The sequence below is a fragment of the Panthera leo genome, chromosome A1 (genome assembly GCF_018350215.1).
Source record: "Panthera leo isolate Ple1 chromosome A1, P.leo_Ple1_pat1.1, whole genome shotgun sequence".
Lineage (NCBI taxonomy): Eukaryota > Metazoa > Chordata > Mammalia > Carnivora > Felidae > Panthera > Panthera leo.
This window is the reverse complement of record NC_056679.1, coordinates 153,515,940-153,538,386: the sequence shown is the minus strand read 5'-3', so window position 1 is coordinate 153,538,386 and position 22,447 is coordinate 153,515,940. Positions and strand designations below refer to the sequence as shown.

The window sequence follows — 22,447 nt, the reverse complement described above, 5'->3', positions numbered from 1 at the left end:
TTCCCAAATATTATGTGTATACTCCATGCCATGTAACTTTACCCATGCTGTTCCCTTTGCTTTTGGAATACTCCTTCAAGGGATAACTCAAGTGTATCTCCTTCATGAAGATTCCCTCAGTACTGCCTCTTCTGCTCTAATGTCTCCTTTCTCTGCTTTGGAGCAATGATTGAGTTCATGAAATGACTCATCTGGTTTCACTAATAACCCCTCCCCACTGGACTTTAAGATACTTTGAACAAGACTCCAAACCAGAGTAAGTCACTGAACAATTTCATGGAATAGGCACTCAGTAGTCACCAGCCTTTACAACCTTGACAATAGCTGGGAAGTGGATAAGTTCAGATGTGTAGCATTCCCTTAAGCAGAAATATAAATGCTAGCCTTCACTCCAGAGTCAACTCACAGAGCCAGTTTTACTTGATGAAAATGGGATTTTCAAATAGTTGAGGGTAAATGAAGAATAGGGGCCTTCAAGTCATTATTCATGGAAGCTTGTCTCCCTGACTCCTTGTATCAGGTAGAGACCTCTGGTAGCACACCTCATCTCTTGCCCCATTTTCTTTCCATGAATCAGGAGTAACTGAAGCACTTGGTGGGTGGTGTTAATTTATGAAGATCTGTAAGGAATGAAGATCAGAGATTTTGTTCCTGATGCCGCAAATCAATGCAAACCAGGGATCCAGGCAAATGGAACTCCCCTAAACACCGCCACTTTCCTCCCTTGAAGTGTGCTGTCCCACATGAATCCAAAGCGTGAGGGCAGATGTGGAGGTGTCAATGGATCATTTCTAAAGCACTTTATCCAGGGGCGCCTGCGTGGCTCAGTCGATTAAGTGTCAGACTTTGGCTCAGGTCATGATCTCCTGGCTTGTGACTTTGAGCCCCCCATTGGGCTCTGTGCTGACAGCTCAGAGCCTGGAGCCTGCTTCAGATTCTGTGTCTCCTCTCTCTCTGCCCCTTCCCCGCTCGCTCGCTCGCTCTCAATCTCTCTCTCTCTCTTGACAATAAACATTAAAAAAATTTAAACCACTTTCTCCAAAAGCTTCATCTGGGGTTGTGGGGGGAAGCAATGTTTTTAAGTCTGTACTTTCTACCCAGTATCGAGCTCTCAACTAAACTCAGGCAAAGGAAGAGTATCAAATTAGCCTTTTTAAACCCTACCAAGTTGCATCCATGACTTTTACTCTTCTATTTTCCGCTTGCCCCAGACTTTTGAACAAAGTACGATGATTTTAAAGAAAGACAGTATCTGTCCCTGTAATTGCATGACCCTGCCTTGCTCTCCTCACCCTATTCCCAGCCTCTCTGAATTCTAACAATTAAAACCTGTCACACTGTAGTGCCCCCTCGCTCTGGCAAGAGAAAAGGTTTTGGTGCCAGCATTTAAGCAGGATGTAAGGAAGACCAGAGTGCTTTCTTAGAACTGGACTGGCAGAAAGGGGTTCTTACTAGGCTAAGTCTAGGAGGTAGGACTCTGGGGCTGCCAGCGGGCATCTTCTCCATTATTTGAAAAGGCCTTCTATGCAGAACAAAGCCTATCAGAGACCAGCAGAGATAAAAGCTGGGTAGAAAAAGAGAGTCCAGAGGTTCTAAGACCCATTCCAGGATGTGGGGTTCTAGTTCCTTTCGCTATTCCTTCAGGCATGTGAGCTATTCCAGCTGTAAGAGCTATCACATTTCCTTCCTGCTCCAAGTAATTTGAATTGAACTTTTTCACAGATCCAAAAGAACCTTTAACAATTTCAGGATCTCATCATTAAAGGTTCTTTAAGGTCTATTATTATCACACACACACACACACACACACACACCCTTTTCCTGAATTAGTTCAGCTGGTCTAATGCTTCAAACCTTCAGTTCCAGGAAGGCAGATGTTCTTACCTATAGAGGTAACTATCGTCCCATGACAAATGGAAGAGTATTTAATAGAGTGACACATTAGGAATTGCTACAAAGTATCACAACTTTCCATTTAAAAACAGCCCCAAGAAAAGTTGGGAAACACATGATGTTTGTCATTAGTGTCCTAAAACTTCTTTCCAAATTCCTTTTTGTACTTTCAACAATGCGTCCTAGACATTGTGCCTCGACACATTCCTTAATATGTCTGGTTTTAGGAGCAGCTGTGGAATAACAAAATGACTACAAGACGTCTAGAACTCTCACCCTCAAAGTGTCCAGGAAGCTTAATAGAGCTAAAAGCGGAGAAATCCTACTTTGAGTGAACCCTATCGAGAAAATTTGTCTTCATAAAATGTCAGACACTTACTTTATTCAGGGAAACTGGAAGTCAGAGTTAATGGGGATACAGAGAAATTCTTCCTCCAAAGGTTCCTGGCCATGTCTGGGTTCCTTAGGCCTACACAGATGATAACAGGGCACTTGGCCTTGATTCCTCATAGAAGATTGAAGCCTCATTTATTTTTTAATTACCATAAACTAAGATTGCTTGTAATGGCTTTTAAATCTGTAAATTTTTATTTAAAAATGCTTAAATTTTGTTTAAAGATAGTAGTTTTGTATTGCCACCCACAGATCTCAGCAGAACAGGGTCCAGAGGGTTTATTCTGTTCTCAATGCTAGACTAGGCCCTTGGGAACTTCAAAAGACACAGGTCTCCCTCTGGTGGCTCAGAGTATGGAACAAATAAAGTCTAAGGCAGAGGTGAGAAACATGGGAGTCAGTCTATAGAAAATGCCAGGAAGCTGCTGTGTACAGGCTATACCCTAGGGAGGTGGTGCTGAAATCTGTCCTTTATTTCCCAAACAACCTGTGCATCCTGGCACCACTTTCTAATTGTCCCACCCAGTGGAGGATCCCTTTTGCAATCTGTCCAGGACAAAACGGGATACACTAAAGGACACCCTAGAAAATGACAGACCCAGTGTTTGAAGTTTCTGCTCTTAACAGTGCAAAGTTGACGATGGAAGTGATTTGCTCATCAGCTGACCTTAAAATAGGGACAGTCTCCTGGATTATCACAAAGATCCTTTCAGAATAGCCCTGGTAAAAAAGAATCCTAGAGTTAAAAAGTCAAGGGGGAAAGTGGGAAATAACTTAGGTAAGTATAAGTAAGGTCATTAAAAACTTACATCTAAAAAAAAAAAAAAAAACTTACATCTAGAAAATTCCAATGATCATATTTCCAATCAAGAGAAATTAGAAAAACATATATTATTTTCTAACTTGTGAAAACTTCATAAGCATGCATCATGTTTAGAAGGTTTTTTCCTATGTATGAAATAATATACTTATACATTAGACATGCCATGGCTCAAATCTTACCATATATTAGCCAGTTTCTATGGTTAAAAAATCGACAAACTTATAAATCAGGGTTTTGTTTAGACGTTTATAGAGGACTAGCATGAACTCAATGAGGAACAAAATATACGCTGAACCTAACGAGTAGAAATCCAAGGTGTATGAACTTAACCTATAGAACTGGGTCTATAGTTTTCTACACGTATAGCTACTAATGTCTTCAATAAGTCTTACAAATTTAGTGAAAACACTGACACCATTACTATACATTATGTTTAGCCTCTTCTAATACATTTCATATAGGATAGAGCTTAGTCTGTCAACTATTTCACAGTAGTATAATACAGCTACCTTCCTACCCATCCAGAAGCGACTACAGTAATGCACAGAGGGCTCTGAATTAACTCAGAACACTTGCTTCCTGACCCTATTCCCAGCTCAGCCCTGGATTGTTATACTATGATGAAAACAATATTCCTATACTCGTCTTCAGAGTAGAATGTGGCATAGGAGAATTAAAACATTAAAATCACTACAGATGGGAGTCTACAGTAACAATTAGGAAAAATATCATTCCCTTTCACTCAGGAAAATGTTTATAAAACTAAATATGCACCTTTGCTATGACCAGCCAGCCATTCCACTCCATAGTATATATGCAAGAGAAATGAAAACATACAACCACACAAAGACTTGTAGCAACTTCATTCATAATGGTCAAAAACTGAAAACAGGTGTCCTTCAACAAAGGACAAACAAATTAGTTATTACATTTGAGGTAGTACTCAACAATAAAAATAAATGAGCCACAGATACTTATAACAATATGATGAAGTCTCAAAAACATGCTCAGTGAAAATCTTACAAAGAGTGTAGATATGAATGATGCTATTTTTATGAAGTTCTAGAATAACACAATTAATCCATCCTGAAAAACATCAGAACAAGGGGCCTGGGTCAGTGAGTCAAGCGTCCAACTTCAGCACAGAGCCCACTTCAGATCCTCTGTCCCCCCTCTGCCCCTCTACCGCTCTCTCTCTCTCTCTCTCTCTCTCTCAAAAGTAAACATTTTTAAAAAATCAGAACAGTGGGGTACAAGCAGGGATTGCCTGGGAAAGGGTGCAAAGGAAATTTCTGCTGGGGTTACAAGGGAGTATACATTTGCCAAAATCATCAAATCGTAAACTTCAGAAGAGAATTCCACTATCTTTAATCATAACTGAAAAAAAAAAAAAAAAACAAATACTAAATTCTAGCACGCATTATGTTAAAGTGCTTGGTTGATGAGGGATACTGATTGGAATCTATACCAGAAAATTTAATTTTGAAATGCATCAAAACATATAGGGTGGATTGATGTACGGATATAGTCTCAATTTTTAAAAGCAACAATTAATGGATATCAAGCATCCACATAAGTAAGCAATTAAAGAGGCAATTTTTAGTTTGAATTTCAGTATTCACCAATCCTATTTGCCCTGTACTGTTGACTGTTGGAACTGGGGAAGGTCTCAAATCATAGCCCACATCTTGTGTGAATACTAACATCCTCTCAAGAAGCTTCATACAGCATGTAAGTCAGTCCCCCAACACTCAAGAATAACCCTAGGTCAAGGAGAATGAAAACTTCCTCAGCTAATGCAGAATGAGAATTTATCAAACTAGAAAGAGCATTTTTCAAATTCCAGACTTCTTTTAAGTTAGGATAAGATAGCCAAAGTCCCCGGAGTCCTTTAGAACTGATTCTTAAAACAAAGGTCTGGCTCATAAAAAATTATGAGCATATTAAGATGATCTTATTTATCTCCTTGGGAAGGCATAGGACTTCCCTCACAAATGCTAGCAATCCTGAGCATTGGAAGGACAATTTTAAGATCTCCTTTAGCATACACATCTCAACATCTGAAATTGTTTTTGTACACAGTGCATGATACAAAGTTCACATAGTTACAGGATCGTCAGCTAACTCTCTTATTCTTTCTTTCATTTCACACAAATAAGGACTCCAAACTTTTCTTGACTTTGCCTTCTTTAGGATTTATTTTGTTCTAGAATTTAAAGGACTGCTCAGAGAAAGACAAATATATGACTTCACTCATATGAGGACTTTAAGATACAAAACAGATGAACATAAGGGAAGAGAAGCAAAAATAATATAAAAACAGGGAGGGGGACAAAACAGAAAATACTCATAAATATGGAGAACAAACAGAGGGTTACTGGAGGGGTTGTGGGAGGGGGGATGGGCTAAATGGGTAAGGGGCATGAAGGAACCTACTCCCAAAATCATTGTTGCACTATATGCTAACTTGGATGTAAATAAAAAATAATTAAATTTTAAAAATAATAAATAAGTAAATAAATAAAAACTTAAAAAATAAAAAGTAAATAAGGAAGGACTGCTGTGTCATACAGAATCCAAACAATCCCATCTGGTATTGTGAGTAAAATAATTTTGTGAACGAATAGAATTTGCCCTTGCATATGCCCTTGACCTGGAGTATTTCCTGCTTCTCCAAGGCAGAGCAGTATGGAAATGGCTGGGTTTTTCTCTTTGCTAAACCCAAGTCCTTAATAATGTGTCATAAGTCATCTCAATTCTCAGCAGTCCTTTTGTATGAAATGTGGACTAGGAAAGCTTCTTATCAAAAGGAACACAACCCTCCAATACAGACCACAATTCAGAATTTGTCCAAAAATAAGGATTTATTTTTGTAACTCCTAAGATGAACCCCAGATGAAGATCAGAAATAGAATTCTTTCTTTGCTACATGTTATTTTGCAGAATTGTTTATTCTGGCTCTGAAGGCTTTATCTCAAGGGAAAACAAAACCGAAAGTTAAAACAAAGTGGCAGGTGTGACTTTGATCGCTCTCACTGTTGGTCCTTCAGAGGTGGCTAAAATTGAAGAAGTGTCCCTGGCTTCAACTAATTGTCTCCTTCTTAACCTGCTCAACAGATATGTAATATTTCTCAGAGACTTCTTTTAAGATTTGATTTATTCAAAATACTCTTTAGCCTTTGATATTCAAGAAAATGACACTGATACAGAAAGCTCCATGTAAATCATCAGAGGGTCAGAGAACCTAGCTTCACACTAACCTTCCTTATCCTTGAATCAGAAAATGTTCCAAACATAAAACCTTTTTCACTTTTAATCCATGAATCTAGGCAAATGTGCATACCTAACTGTAAATTACTTGGATGCTGTCAGTGCCCCATTGCCCATGCAATTTTGAACCCCAAATGCTAGCCTTCTGCAATGAATTTTCCAGGACCAATTTTGATGGATATAAAACCTCCTTAATCAGATAACAAGGCTAATAACCCCTTTATTTAAGCATGAGTCTGAGAGTGTTATGTGTGGGGTGCAGAAGAGAAAGTTTCAGCAAAATAGAGTAGGCAGGGGTAAATAAAAGTCTATTCCCTTTGTTTTTTCACCATATCCCTTCTTTTAACTATTTAGAACTAAACAGCTCTGCAATCAAATCAAAACTCTCAAATGCCATAAGATTTTGCTGACTTGCTCTTCAAAAAGCACTTATTGAGCTCCTACTTTGTACCAGGGTTGGAAGAAACAATCACTTAAAATATGTATATGGCCTTAAGAAATTATGATCACAGTGTATGATTAGCCGGTAGAGCAAAACAAGGGACTTTGTTATTATCCTCTCTTGTGCTGAAATCTTCATGGTAAAAATAAATAGAGAAACATTTTGGTAAGACATCTCTAAATTCCCTCTAGAGCTGAAATTCTGTGATCTTATAAATTTATTATATTTTCTTAGCTGTGTTAGATTTTTTGACGTTGGAGGAAGAGTGAGAAGCCCAATTTAATATAGTTGAAGTTAGTTTGCCGTATGAAGAATAACAAACTAATAATAATAATAATCTCAACAGCTTTACTGTAGCAACCCAGCCCACTTTTAGTCTTCTGAAATGTCAAGTTCCAAATTCCTGATGGCTCCACTACTTTCTATTTCAGCTTCTGTAATATCTACTGCTCAGGGACTTTGTTCTTATTTCAGTGGTTGGCTTTTGCATATGACAGCTTTGGCAACATTATAGAGTCTACTAATCGCTTTCCTTTTGCTAGTCTCTATGCTTCTGGATTGCTTTACCATTTGTGCATCTCACCTTTGAATGCCTTCAGAAAGTCTAACAAGGTCCAGTCTCCTATCTCTTAGGCAGAATATCTCTCTTTCCTGAGGTTCTCATGCTTGACATACCTCCACACAGATCACTAGCCAGGATAGTGCTGCCTTTCTCTGCTGCAGGTGCTAATCCCTGGTCCAGTTCAGCCGTGCTCCCAAACAAGGTCTCCCCTATGCTGGGCATAAGAAACTAGCTATGCCTGTGTCCTTCAGAAACAAAATATGGAGACAGGTGGCGTTAAAACAATTACCTAATATACCTGGATGCTATAAATTTTCTCTGACTACACCTAGACCATCATCAATGTAATTCTCATCTGGTATGTACATAAGGATAAAATTCAGAAAATTTGGCTGAGCCATCTCTATAGCAATGGCAAAATAAGGAAGTCTTCATCTGTAACTTAGAATACTACCTCAAAAATGTTACATTTAAAAGCAGAAGTTAAAGGAAATAAAATTTTAAAACTCACATATTGCCTTTTCAAATTATAAGCTCAAAGTTATTAAGATAATAAAAATATAGACATGGCTTCTGATGAAAAACCTAAATGTTAAAAAAAATCTAGCCACAAAGATCAGAAACATTTATCAGAGGGGCTTATGTTTCTGATAAATATTTAAGTGTGTAAGGCAGAACCACTGAGAACAATAAATACTTTATAGCTGGCACTTTGTCAAACCTATAAGTGGCTCTGCCTTAGAATTTTACATCATCACTGAATTTACAGTCATTTGATAAGTGGAACAGGACAAGAATTACTTCTTTCTAAATCTAAACCAGGTAATAAATCTAACATCAGGATTCTTCTTATTGTCTGTTATCATCTGATGACAATGCCTTTTACCTTCATTGTCTTGGCAGAAATATGCTATGTAAAATTATAATGTCATATCACTCATAGTGATTTAACACTATCCAGCCCATACCATTTTAATCAATCAAAATTGTCGCTTTTTAGTGTAATGATTTTGTGGTGAATTCCCTGTGTTTAATATGATATATGGTCCTATCTACCCGTTGATTTACTATTCTCTTCCAAAGTCTAACAGCTCGGGAAGCTGTTCTTGCTTTTGGACATCTTTGGAATTAGCAAACAAGAATAATTTGTGGTAATAAAAATGTTAATTTACATGGCAATGAAAGCTGAAAAAAATATCTTAAGTGTTAGTAGCTGCAGCTACTTTTAAGTGCAAATAAAAGATGGCGTTGTGAAATAAAATCACAGAAGACCTGGAGTTTTCCCCTCTGTATCCACATATGATCAAGGCATCTGTAATACCAAAACCACATACCTCAGTACATGATCATTCCTTCCATACAACCATGAAAAATCCGGAATACACAAAGTATTCCCCTTTATTAAATGCAAGCATACATTGCACAAATTTCTTTGTTCTTTAAAAAAAATGGCAAGGTAGTTTAAAGTGATTTTATTAATATTTATAAATCTTTTCAACTCGACATAAGCTAATAAAAATCAACCCCAGCTCCTACTCCTCAACTATATTATGCATTTAGGATTGGCTACAATGCAGTAACAATCAACCACCAAATCTCAGTGGACAAAACTATAATTTCTGGCTCATGCTATGTTTCCCAAACAGATCCACAGACAGTCATTTAGGGACTCAGTGACTCAGGGACCCATGCTACAGACTCCACATAGGTCACCAGAGAGTCACTGAGGGAGCCCAGTTTATAGAGGTTCTCCCATCTTATGTGTGCACCATCTGGAATGTGTAGCCTCCTGAGACGCCACAGAAGGGAAAGAGAGAGCTGCAGGTCCCGAGCCAGTGATTACATGACAAAATTACAAGTCTCTTGTGCTCATAGCCCATTGGCCAGAACTAGTTACATGGCCCTTCCCAATTGCAAGGCTGAGGGAAAACATAATCCTTCTGTGTGCCTGGAAGGAGAAAAATATGATATGGATGAGCTTAAGAAGTCTAAAACTTACATATTTTTAAAGAACGAAAAATGTCCAAATTTATTACAGGCAACTCTACTTGATTCTCCTTGTAGAATCTTGAATGCCACATTACTTCCTCTGGAACTTATAATGTTATGCATTTACAGAGAAAGTGACCTGTATGACAATAAATAAGTTAAGGTTAACAACCGATTCCATTATTTAAGCTGCAATACGTATTTAAATAAGAGAAAGCAGATATTCTGCCTATAGGTTAAGCTAATGAAAGTGCTTGTCTTTAAATTTTTTAAACCTTATTCCATTTGGCAAAGTAATTAAAATAATTTAAGATAAAATGTTTCATTTTGGTGCCCAGTCATTCCAATTCTGGCTTGTTGAAGCATAAACACAGATTTTAAGCACAAAAATATTAATAAGTCTAATATTCCAATATTTCCATTTAATAGCAGAGTGAGTTGAGCTTTTTCAAACTTGTTAAAGCTCCACACTGTTACCACGTCCACCAGCCAGACCAGGTGCTGTTATTGTAGTTCCCAGTGGGCAGGATCAAGAGCTCCTGGGTTGAGCTGGTTGCCCAAGGCCCACCCAATGCTGATGGGGAGAGGAATATGAGAGCTCATTCATTCATTCATTCAACAAAAAAACTATTGAATGTCTATGATGCACCAGGCATTTGCCATACTCTGAGAATACAGCAATAACTGAAATAAGCTAACCGCCCCCCCAAAAAAACTCTTCTTTCTTAGACTTCACATACTAGTGAGAGAGGAGGACAAACAAGATTAAGGGGAGCTATAGAACAAGCAAGCAAACAAATGAGAAAGATAATTCCATGTAATGATAAATGCTATGAAAATAAGTCAAATAAAAGGATAGAGACAGGAGTGGAGTTTGGAGTACTTTGGAGTAGATGGTCAGAAAAGATCTCTGAGAAAAAAAAAAAAAGAAAAGAAAAGAAAAGATCTCTGAGGATATGACATTTGAGCTGAGAGAAGGAAGGTATGAAGGAGCCAGGACAGAGAACTTTGGGTTGAAGAAAACCTAAAGGCAAATCTTAAGGCAAGAAAAAGCTTGGCATAATACAAGAAAACCACCAGCGTCACAGGGGTAGGAAATGAAGAAGACTGGTAGATGGGCCAAATCAAGACAGGATCAGAGAAAAATAAGAAAAGAGTCCCCAGATTTTCAAACCATTAATGTAGTGTAGAACAGAAAATTTCATGCAGTGATTAACAGTTGTTATTAAACAAGTTCAGTAGGGTTGCTAGGACAATGTAAAAACTCATCCTCCAATTCCAAAAAGCATTCTGTAAGAGGTTTAAGTAGTTAAAATCACTGAGTGATCAGAATAAACTTCAGGGCTGTAAAGGATTGGGAGAGTAAAAGATTGAGTCTGTCTTGAGAATTCTATAATTAAATGCAAAAAGCAGAGGATATGTCACTTAAAAATGAATCAAGGACTTTTGAAAACAAAATGTAACTAAGTGCAAATTAACATGAGACAAATTATATCTCAAGTGCAAAAGCTAGAGTCAGAAACAAGCGAATTGGTAACAAAAAGAGAGTGAATTTTAGAGTTTTGAAGTAGAGGCCAGATAAAAGATTTGCTTCTGGAAGGCTTGAAAAGTATCAAAGACATACCATGCAGAGAAAAATAAGTGTGCTAAGTGTGAAAAGATGTTAGTGTTTTGCCACATAACAAACCATCATCATAAAATCTAGTAGCTTAAGCCAATTTATTACACTCTCTCACAGTTCTACGAATTGACTGAGCTCTGCTGGTGGTGCTTACTTGGGTTCTCCTATACAACTGGAGTAAGACAACGGCTAAGGCTCAGCTGAGCTGCTCATTAAGATGGCAACTGATGCTGGCTCTTGGAGAGACCTCAGTTGGAGTGTTCACCTGGAGTGCCTACAAGTGTTCTTCCCATGTTGCTGGGCTTCATATAGCAGCAGCTAATTTCTAAAACAGAATGTCTCATAAGCAAGCATTACAATAGAACAAAGCAGAGGCAGTAAAGCGTATCACCTAGCCTCACAAGTCCCATAAAGTCATTTTCATTTGCAGGGGTCCCAGGGTGGCTCCGTCAGTTGAGTGTCTGACTCCTGATTCCAGTTCAGGTCATGATCCCAGGGTTGAGGTATCGAGCCCCATGTTGGAGTCCATGCAGGCACGGAGACTGATTAAGATTTTCTCTGTCTCTCCTTCTGCCCCTCTACCCCACTCACATGCTCAATTTCTCTCTAAAACTTAAAAAAAATCATTTTCAGTGTAGTCTGTTGGTAAAAAAAAGCACTAAGTTCAGTCCAGATTCAAAGGGAAGGAAATTAGACTCTACTCTTTGACATAAGTAGGAGCATGTCTAATTGTGTAAAGAGGAACAGAATTCAGAAGAGCTTTTTTTTTTTTTTTTTTTTTTTTTTTTTTTTTTTTTTTTTTACTATTTATCACAGTCTACCCTTGGGCCACCTAAATTCATGCCTCTCCCACTAACTCTCAACACTTCCAACATTTTTGTCCCATTGTATCATCAGACTCAGACTCCAAGATCTTGTGGTCTGAGTCAGGTCCAGGTACAGTTGTGCTGTGTTTCCCTGGGTTTGGTTCCTCATGTATAGTTGCTGTCAATCTGAAGACTGTTAAAGAGAAAAATGGCTGCCACCATATACACCCCACACACTGATTAGAAAGCACAGAATAACTAAAATAGATACTCCCCTTCACAAATGGACAAAATGGGAAGCACACAGCAGGTCCGCAGCAGTTTTGAAATCCATTTGAGTGTGTTGCCAGTTTCTTGTTAACAGTCATGCTTCCTGGGATTGTCTCACTGGAGCTTTGACTGCTCCTTCAAAGACGTTGGCTCTGCCCTCTGAATCATGCTATGCCCCTGAGAATGCCATCCTTGTAACTAAGTAGTTGTATTCAGCCTAGTTAAGGGAATAAAACCTTTTCATTTTATACTATCTCATCCTTCTCCTACCAAGCTTATGTAATTCCTTTAAAATCTTTGTGTGCTTCCTGTGTGTCAAATCATAATCCACTTCATTCAGCAAAAGTTATACTGCACTTTCTTTCCAAACAATACTGGCTCTAAGCAACAAGGTCCCGTGGGACAATGACGTTAAGATACTTTGAAGCACTGTTGCCTGGTTGAAAATATCTAAGAGTCATACCCTTAAGATCCTTCAGGGCCTTTATTTTCTAGCAGAGAAAGCATACCAGAGTATTCTTAGAATACCTGGTAAGCACACTCTTAAGTTCTTCTCAGGTCACAACAAAGGGTCTCACAGGCATACTCTAGAGTTCTTCATTTGTACTACCCTAGATTTGATCTTTGCTTGGATGTCAACACTGACTGAGAATCTTGCTGGGAGACACTGAAGATGAAAAACTATTTTTTTAACACAAGAAACCCTGAATACTACACATTTCCTCTAATTTTGCTTAAAAAAAATTCCTTAAATTCTCCCAATTCTATTCCAAACAGTTTCTTCTTGAGTTCATCTCTCTCTTCTCATTTTGTCTTTTCACCAACAAAAATGCATACACACACAAAAACCTATTTGGCAATATCTAAGTCTATTCAGCCAGATTCATAAGTTCATTAGGTACATATATCAGAACATAATAGCTACTGCTTCAATTTTTCCCCCCCAAATCTCATTCATATATATTTCTCTTTTGGAAACCCTAATCCAAAACCATGCAGAGAAAAGAAAAGTGGGAAAGAGACCAAGAGTAGTTGACACAGTGCAAAACCATAGCAGTTGCAGAAGCAGTAAAAATTATTTTCCTCCTTTTGCTATAAGCTTATCCCTTTTTTTCCACAAACACTGTAAAAATTAAAAGAAAATATAAAAATCTTCATATTCCATAACAAATTGTGATTTTATTTAACATGTCAATAATTTTAGGGAAGAAAAAACTATGAACAGTTGCTGCAATACAGAGTCTCTTAGCATCTTCTTGTGCATATGGAAGACTCTTCCCCTTACCTCTTCTTATCCCTCAGGTCTGACTGCCCTCCAGTCAGAAATCCTTCATTAGTTATTGTTCTGTTTATATAATCATAAAATGTGCTTTGCAAAAGAAATTTAATCAAAACATAAAAGCAAAATGAACCAAAAATCATTAGAAATTCAAAGCTGCAACATCCACTATTAACACTTTACTGCCCAGTGCCCACAATTATTTTAATGTGTACACACACACGTACACACTTTTACATCCTTCAGGGTAATTTTTACTGTAAACTTTTATTAACTTTTTTATTAACTTTTTTTAATTAACTTTTTATTAACTGCTTCTTTCTTGTATGTTTGTTTTTCTTGTCTTTGCTCTACCTTTCTTTAAATCATCATATCTCCATTGAGGTCATCAATGTTAGTAACCTAGAATTTAGTTTTCTGTGGCTTTCACCCTGTGTGTGTGTGTGTGTGTGTGTGTGTGTGTGCGCGCGCGCACACACGTGCACGCATGTATGTGTGTATGTTCACATGGCTTACCATGATTTATCTTTACTTTTGGAAAACCTCTCCAACTAAGTTCCTCGAAAAGTTGAAAATAGAACTACCCCATAATCCAGCAATTGCACTACTAGGTATTTACCCAAAGGATACAAAAATATTAATTCAAAGGGATACATGCACCCCAGTATTTATAGGAGCATTATCTACAATAGCCAAATTATGGAAACAGCCCAAGTGCCCATTGACTGATAAATGGATAAAGAAGATATGGTATATAAACAACGGAATATTAGCCATAAAAAAAGAAATCTTGGCATTTGCAACAACATGAATGGAGCTAGAGAGTATTATGCTAAGCGAAATAAGTCAGTCAGAGAAAGACAAATACCATATGATTTCACTCATGTGTAGAATTTAAGAAACAAAACAAATGAGCAAAGGAAAAGAAAGAGAGGGAGGCAAGCCATGAAATAGACTCTTAACCTTAGAGAACAAAACGATGGTTATCAGAGGGGAGGTCAGTGGGGGGAGAGTGAAATAAGTGATGGGGATTAAGGAGTGCACTTGTAATGGGCACTGGATATTATATGGAAGTGTTGAATCACCATATTGTACACCTGAAACTTATATTATACTGTATGTTAACTAAATGGAATTTAAATTTTAAAAAGAGGAGGAAGGGAAGGGAAGGGAAGGGAAGGGAAGGGAAGGGAAGGGAAGGGAAGGGAGGAAGGAAGGCAGGAAGGCAGAATGAAAGAAAGAAAGAAAGAAAGAAAGAAAGAAAGAAAGAAAGAAAGAAAGAAAGAAAGAAAGAGGGAAGGAGGAAGGAAGGAAGGAAAAAGGAAAGAAAGGAAAATAAAGGAAAAGAGAAAAGGAAAAGAAAAGAAAAGAGAAGAAAAGAAGGGAGGGAAGAAGGAAATCTCACCAACTTAACTGATAGAAGGTAGAAAATTAACTTATTTCAATGAATTTGTAATGCATAAATCCTTACCCCTGTTGGGTTTTGTATCTTGTATATGATAAAAGGAATAAAGAGCCCATTTTTACACTCTGCCAAATGAATAGCTAATTGTATGAAAACTACTTACTACATAAAAAATTTGTTCCCATAAAATTTCCATATATTAAATCCCTTATATACTAACTTGAGCTTCTTTTTTTTCCTTCCAGTATATATTTCTGGTACCATACTAATACCATATTGTTTATTAATAATAGATTAATATTTTAATATCTGTTAAAACAAATTTATTCCCACTGTTCATCTTTTACTAACATTTTTGGCTAACCATGTTGTTCATTCTTTCACATTTAAATGGTATAATTTTGTCCAAAGTGTTTTAAAAATATTGGGATTCTAGCTGGAGTTGTATCAAGTGTATGTATGAATCTGGTATTACTGACATTTTATATTATTGAGTCTTCCCAGCCAAGAGAATGGTGTCTCTCAGATTGGTTAAAGGATTTCAACAGATTTTATAGTTTTCTTCATGTAGGTATAGCTTCCTTCTTTATAAGTTTATCTCTAATATTTCATAGTTTTCCTACTTAATGTGGTAATGAAGAGCAAACAAGTCTAAGTCATAAACTGAATTTTTTAGCTCTTGGATAATTACCATGAGCCATGACCAAGTTCTTAAATGAGAATTATATGAAAGACCTAAGCTAGTGAGATCCCTGCATTAACAAAGACAAGATGACAGGACAATCCCAGTTGTTGACCCATTGCAACATCAGGCCAGCAAAAGGTATGAGCGAATCATAGCAAATCCACGGCCACTAACAGATACACACACACACACACACACACACACACACACACACACACACACAAAGCATAGTATTTACCCCATGGGTTTGATTGGAACATTTTACAAGGAGTAATTTTATTTAAAAAAATATATATTACTTACATAGTTTAATGGTTTAAAATGAAAGGCTGACTATAAAATTTACATATTTACATTTCACACAATCTTCAGCAAACTGCCTCTGTCTTAATTAGAAATCACAAGTAACTTTAGTAATAAAAGAAAATGTTGGTTCTCCACCTTGGATATCAACTTCACAATTTTTAAAAATCTCATTCTAAAAGTCAAAAATGCAATCATTTTCATTTGGAAGATTCTATAATCAAGGATTAATACTAATCTTTTGAGAGACAGTCCAAATGGGAAGAACAGTGCATGAATTTTACTGCCTGTTCTTTCTGGTAATTAGTCTGTAGCTGAATAGTTTCAATCAAGATGTTTTTGATTTTCATGGTATCTAAATACCATCTTTTCTTTTGATATTTTATTATAGCATTTTAGAGTTAGGATGAACTTAAGAGTCTGTATCCCAGACATTTAAGTTCTACTTGATTTTATTATGTAGCTTTCCAATAAACATGCCATCCAACCAAAGTTGTATTAAGGAGCAGGAGCAGGTAGGCGCTGGACAGCCAGAATGCCAGTCTATAATGAACACCAAAAGTTCCTTAAATAAATTGAAAATATGGCACCAGTCAACAGAAGTTTTATACATTACTCCTTACATAACTGTCAAATTATTAGTGAATCCTGACTCCATTTAGTTCCTCGTTCCAAAAACATATTTTTTCTGGAATATATGTATATATTCAAAATATTTTTTCTGTATACTTCTATTCAGAAAAATATATTAACATTATTCATAATCCCTACTGCCTTTAATGGAGAACGGATCCTTTCAATTGACAGACCTTTTAGTAGCTCTGTGAAAAAAAAAATCTCCCTCATTATAATCGCCTCAGACACACTTGAGGGAAATCTCATGTGGTAGACAGAGGCAGTGGTGAAATTCAAAATTTTTACTAACCAGTATAGCAAAGACATCAGCTAACCAGAGTGTCTGTCTCAGGGAAAAAAAAAAAAATAAGACGACTATACATCCGTCTATACCTTTCTCTCTCTAGATTAAACATTCTGGTGACTTTCAAAACGGACTTCATTATGATGGTTTCAAATCCTCTCCTAGTGCAGGTCATTCTCTCCCTCTCCCCAAAGCCACAGCCCTCACCGGTGAAGACACATGTGCTCCCACCAGCAGGAAACACAACTGCACTACCACCTCTCCCCCATTCTCTATACCATAATTTTTAAAGGTTTAAAAATTATCCTTTTTTGGCAGCTCATCATCCTATGGCTTTATGAGTTATATTTCTGTAAACAGTCTTTTAATATTACCTTATTACATTCAAAGTTTGTGTCAAAATACTTAATTAGAAAAACAGACACCTATTTGATGACTCTAAGAGGGAACCTGCCAAAGTCATTTTTCCCTCTATCCTGAAATACATGAATCAGAATACCCTTATGTGTAATATATTTATAACTGCTTAAATTAAAAATTGCTCAAAAGAAGCGTTTTTATACTTACCAATTTAATGAACATTTCCATAACTGTGAGAAGCATCTTTTATACCAATGTTTAATTCACACATCAGTAAGCACTAATGATAAGTGTATCACCATATCAACTTCTGGCAGTTAGGTATGTCAGTGACAGGCATCATAAAATTAAATAGATAACTAATATTCAAAGAGACTGCAATAAAAATATATTGTGGTAATTACCCATGTCGAAAGTGAAGAGTTTTAATCAAACCATTTTCTTGGGTGACCATATTTTCATTTAAATACGAGTTTAAGAAATCACAGAGAAAGTTGCTGCTTTCAACACCAAATGCAAATTTAATTAGGCCTTTTTACTGCAATTAATACTGCAGTTATACTCAGCATTCTTTACATCAGCAAAGATAAGTTCTTTCTGGCTTTTCTCTCTCCACCTCACTCTTTCCCTGTTAGGTTTCTGACTAATGTTTGGCAACAGAGAAGAGTGTTTATTTTGCTTGAAAACAAAACCGTTACCATTCCTAATGTCCCAGAGATTTCCTCATGACTAGACAGAATGGATATCTGAAGAGACTTCCAATTCCCTCTATTGCTTATGTTGTTGCTTTTAACAGATTCTGAAAGATGCCATCAGTTTTGTATGATAGTAGCTTCCTACTGCAGGCTCATTGAAAACTTGCTCTCCATTAGAGCTCTATTTATGTGAGAATATAAACCTCCTTTTGTCCTCCTATTGAAACTGGATTTTCAGAAACAAACAGTTTTCTTTGAATAGTACTTCATAATTTTCTGGCTACATTTATATCCTCTGGTATTTGCGAGAGGTGATAATTATGAGCATTAAATCAATATGTACTAGTTTATTGAATTAACCAAGATGATAAAGAAGAATCTTTACTCATGCCCTAATACCATAAAATAGTATAACAAAAAGTATATTAGGGGTGCTTGGGTGGCTAACTTGGTTAAGCATCCGACTTTCAGTTTCACCTCAGGTCATGATCTGGTGGTTCATGAGTTTGAGCCCCACATTGGGCTCCATGCTGATAACTCAGAGTCTGTTTGTGATTTTCTCTCTCCCTCTCTCTCTCTCTCTCTCTGCCTCTCCCCTGCTTGCTCGCTCTCTCTCTCTCAAAATAAATAAATAAACTTTTAAAAAATACATAATAGTAAAATGAAATAGCAATGGACTGGAAATGAGAAGACTTGAATTCGAATTCTGATGCCCCTACTTATTTTACAAGCTGTGGGATCATGTACACAATTCTTAAACTCTATAAGCCTTCCTTTCATTATTTACAAAATGGTGGTGAATCTGTTGGCAAAACTGGATGTAGCATGTGAGAGAAAACAGGAGGTCAAGGATGAGTAAACAAATTAAAGGATGATTTTGCTATTTATGAAGATAAGGACGATGGCAGGAAAACAAGGGAAAAAATAGGGTTATTTTGATGTGTTAAATTTGAAATATCTATATTATACAAGCCAAGAGAGCAAGTAGGCAGTTCAATATACAAATCTAGAGTTCAAGGAAAGTATCTGAACCAAAGATACAAACGTTACTCATATATTAATAGTTACTTCCACTTACTATGCACCAAACAATGCAACAGATCCTATAGGTAAGTAATTTATTCCTCGAGACAAACTTGAGTTCACAGTGAGTATTATTATCATAATTATTGTTATTTTCTAACACTTAACACATTATCTGGTTATGTACGTAAGCTACCAAAATGTTTTTTGAATGAATGTTCAGCTTACAGGTGAGGAATTCAAGACTCAGAAAAGAAACTTAACCACATCTAGTAAGTGGCAGAACCAGAATTTGAAATTAAATTTGTCTTGAGTAGACAGTGGGACGTCCGGCTTACAAGCCATCACCTTCATTTCGCACACGTCAAAAGAGCAATTTTTAAATGGGCGATGTTGAGAAGGCAAGATGATTTTTGTTCAGAAGTGTGCCCAGTGCCATACCACGGAAAAGGGAGAGAAGCACAGTCTGGGCCAAACCTCCATGGTTTATTTGGGCAAAAGACAGGTCAGGCCCCTGGATTTTCGTACACAGGTGCCAACAAGAACAAAGGCATCACCTGGAGAGAGGAGACACCGATGGAGTATTTGGATAATCCCAGAAAGTACATGCCTGGAATAAAAGTGATCTTTGCTGGCATTAAGAAGGCAAGGGAAAGAGCAGACTTGATAGCTTATCTCAAAAAAAAAAAAAAAAAAAAAGCTACGAAGGAGCAACAGTTGGCCTCTGCCTTATTTATTATAAAACTACAGCAACAAAAAAATGTCTGATGACTTCTTTCATGTGTCCTGTATTTAAATTGATCTCATACACCAGAATTCAGACCATGAACGGCTGAGAGAATACTTTTTTTGGACAGTGCTGATTTAAGTAATATTGGCTTGTAGTTAAAACATATGACCAGCTTTTTGAACTCTGATAGTGATTCTGGTTCAGCAAGTGCTGTCACTGTTTTCCCCTTCTGAAGATATGACTGGAATTGATGAGCAACGTTCAGCTTTTCACACAGACGGTAAATGTCATCTCTAAACCTATAGGAGATTAGTTTTATATTTAGATTTATATAAGTGGTTATATTAATATATTTAAATACTGAGGAAATCCCTTCACTGTCTCAGAGAACAGCAAGACTCCGTTGTGTTTCAAGTTGCGTTTGTTAGCCTCTTAAAGGCAAGGGCTGATGATAAGCTGCCAATGTCCACTTTATCTTTTTGGTATTAACTATACCAGTTTAATTAAAATTCCCTACATCTAAAGAGTTGCCTTTTGCTTAACGAAAGGCATTTTAGTATGGTTTATGTACAATATTAAATACAGAATATTTAACATTTCTCACATTTTTATAGGTGATCTATAAGGTCAGAGGTTTTTAAGATTCAGTGTGGCAAGATACAGCAGCAAACTTGGCTTCCAAATGCTTTACTTAATCAGACCAAGTTATAATTTAGGATTGTCTTCTAAACACCTATTCAAAAACCCAATGGTAGAATGACCATGTATGTATGATTGATAATAATGCTTTTGCCAACTCATCAGAAGAATTAAAATACAAAAGATATATTATCAGCACAAATTTGTAAATTATGTGAAAAGGCTTAGGATAATTAAAAACAAAATCACAGATCATTTTAAAAAAAGTTGTCTTCAATTCCAAATGATTATTCTTACCCTTACTGCAGAGGTCATATCAGCCACCAAGCAACTTCAGACTCACTAGTTTATTTAATGCACACAATAAACATTTCAGGTAGGGGCAGATGAGAGACCAACACTCAGAGAAGCTGAGTGGCTTGACAATGTTATGCATCTGTTCACTATGCCAGGACTCTCTATCACCCATAGCTAAAGATAATCACATAAGTTGACCATGAAAAACCTTCTAATATAAGGATACTTTGGTACACTAATTATAGAAAACCTTCTACTCCTTGCCTTTTTGAAGGCTGGTTCTGAGGTTTTAGTACACACTATAGTCAGTGAGACTTTAAAACATTTTATCATGCAAAATGTAGCAAAATAATCTATTACAATAACCATCTGTGATTTCTTTTGGCTTCTTTGAAGACCCAAAAAGAATGAGAGATGTTTTTCTCTTCCACCTACCAGACAGCAAATGGACATTAGAGTGCTGGAGGTCTGGAGATTCTCTTGCCAAAGGGGAAAGTTAATGGGCTCCATTCAGAAATGCTTCTGCATAGGGGAGCCTGGGTGGCTCAGTCACTTAAGCTTCTGACTTCAGCTCAGGTCATGATCTCATGGCTCATGAGTTTGAGCTCCACGTCCGGTTCTCTGTGCTGACAGCTCAGAGCCTGGAGCCTGCTTTGGATTCTGTGTCTCCTTCTCTCTCTGTTCCTCCCCGGCTTGTACTCTGTCTCTCTCTCATTCTCTATAAATTAAACATACATTAAAAAAAAAATTTTTTCAAAGAAATGCTTCTGCTTACAGAGGCCATAGACTCTGGTGAGGGGCCTAGGGATGACAGCTCTATCTGAGAGCATGAGGATATTTTCTCTGAGCCTGGAAAAATAAAAGGTATTGGGGATGTATGAGGGGTAGAGACCTCTCCTTTTTTGCACATAGTGCCTTGGATGAGGCGGAAGGTTTTGGGATGGACTTTGGGAGCTAAGATAGTGGCTCTTCACTCTGCCTAGAACCTTCTCCCCCCAAATATTCATGTGGCTGGTTCCTCACTTTATCCAGGACTCTATTCACAGGTCATGAGCTTCTGAAAGGCCTTCCTGATCACTCAAAATTAGTCCCTCCTGACCTTCTCTCTTTTTTGTCCTTTATTACTTTCCAGTTCTAACGTCAACCTGAAATTTTATAACATACGTGTTGTACCTATGTATTTATATATTTATTTATGTAGAGGCTTATTGTTCTTCTCCCCCACCAAAATTTATGCCCTTTGAAGGCAGGGATTTGGGGTTGTTTTTTTTTTCAACATTACATAATACACGGTAAGGTATCAATAAATACTTGTTATGTGATAAATTTCCCATATACCTTGAAAGGACATGAAGCATTAAAATGTAATTTTTAGGGCCCCCCAAAATTTAACTTTTTGGAATTTTCAAATTTTTTATTAAATATTGTGTGTGTGTGTGTGTGTGTGTGTGTGCGCGCGTGTGTTTCTTATACATGTTAGGTACAAAGAATAAAAAGAGCAACCACGTATCACTGAAGAATTGGCTGAAGACTTGGAACTTTTCAATCTCTTCAAGGCCCCTTGTGAGCCCCTTCCTTATTCCACAGGGAATCACTGCCATGGATTTTTGTGTACTTTTCATCCACTTGCTTTTCTTCATAATTTTGAATGTTTATATCCCTTTAAAAATATTTTATTTTGCCTATTTTTAACTTTATATAAATGAATCATACCCTATGTATTTTCAACTTGTTTCTTTGCCTCAATATATTTGAATGAACTCAGACTGCTGCTTTTAGCCATGGTCCCTTCATTTGTATTTCTTCATAGTATTCCATTGTATGAAAAACACAGCATAGTCATCGAGTGTTCTGTTGCAGGATGTTCACGTTTTTCCCAATTTTTTGTTACTACAGACAACATGGCTATGAAATGCTTGTACACATCTCCCATACACATGTTCAAGAGTTTCTCTGATCTATATGCCATAGAGATGAATTTGGGCATTATAGGTATGTGTTTACTGAACTTCATAAGATAACACCAAATTATCTTCCAAAGTA

At 36.9% G+C, this 22,447-nt stretch overlaps 1 long non-coding RNA gene across 6 annotated transcripts in view; it reads right to left on the bottom strand.

Annotated features, from left to right (window-relative positions):
* Positions 1–425: 425 nt before the first annotated feature.
* LOC122222727 overlaps positions 426–22,447 on the bottom strand; it is a 128,700-nt gene continuing 106,678 nt past the window's right edge. For 4 of the 6 annotated variants that reach the window (XR_006203827.1, XR_006203821.1, XR_006203826.1 and 1 more), the window contains 5 exons: positions 9,383–9,511; positions 7,497–7,628; positions 2,954–3,006; positions 2,273–2,362; positions 426–620 (listed from right to left, as the gene is read on the bottom strand). This is a non-coding gene — a long non-coding RNA (uncharacterized LOC122222727). Of the gene's footprint in view, positions 621–2,272; positions 2,363–2,953; positions 3,007–7,496; positions 7,629–8,823; positions 9,332–9,382; positions 9,512–22,447 lie in introns of those variants that run through there. The other 2 variants (XR_006203822.1, XR_006203825.1) reach the window with 2 other exon arrangements.